Source organism: Lepisma saccharinum, chromosome 6 (assembly GCF_977018435.1).
Source record: "Lepisma saccharinum chromosome 6, izLepSacc3.1, whole genome shotgun sequence".
NCBI classification, from domain to species: Eukaryota; Metazoa; Arthropoda; class Insecta; order Zygentoma; family Lepismatidae; genus Lepisma; species Lepisma saccharinum.
Genome location: NC_139234.1, coordinates 67,924,391 through 67,925,296, shown reverse-complemented (window position 1 = coordinate 67,925,296; position 906 = coordinate 67,924,391).

The window sequence follows — 906 nt, the reverse complement described above, 5'->3', positions numbered from 1 at the left end:
TGCATTTCTCGTGAAACTCCAGCCTGATTTGATTCTACGCTGACAGCCACGTGGGAAACCAAGGGTGGGTGACCTAAGGTGGGAATTTTCCCCCGCATAAAGCGGCTCCAGGTTCCACCCAGCCTCAAATCAAATGGTTCCCAGGGGTTGCGGGGGGGATGCGGCCAGAGCGTGGTGCTAATCACTTCACGTCCAAGACGTCAGACATCGAAAATATGTTGCTCCCTACCCCCATATACCCTACATGTGTCTTAATGGCACAGGGAACTTTACCTTTACCTGTATATATTGTATTCTTTTCTGTGCCCCTGAGTAACAACGTTTATTTATTACATATGCGAACCCTCTACTATGTCAATGGCTGAGCCCCCCCCCCCCTCTCGCACTGCGGGGTTTTGCGGCTTGTAGATCCGGCACTGGACGTTATGTTTGAACTTGGTTAAGTTTTCGGTGTTACTTGTTCGATACTTCTTTTTGTGTATGAGTTTGGATTTTCTTAGAATGTAAATACAATAAATGTTTCTATATTACGTGTAAATATTATCATAAGATTTGATAACCTTCATTAGAACCAATGTTCTTAATTCGGACAGTGCTTACATATTTCACACATAGCCTATAATTTCATTTCAGTCACAGTAATTTATGTTAATTATTATTATAAGATCATTTGTGCCTCTCCCAGAACAAAATTTAAAATTTCCAAACATTAGGTTGCTGTGCGGAAATCAAGCAAAGTGAAGCAAGTAGATAATATTCTTATTTCATTGGCATATCTCACATGCCTCCATAAAGGTGTTTTATATTTGACTTAGTCGATAAAATATACATGCAAGTTTCTTCTTTTGTTTATTTTCAAAATCACACCCCCTCAGTACCCCAAGTTGATCACGCCGCCGCTGATCT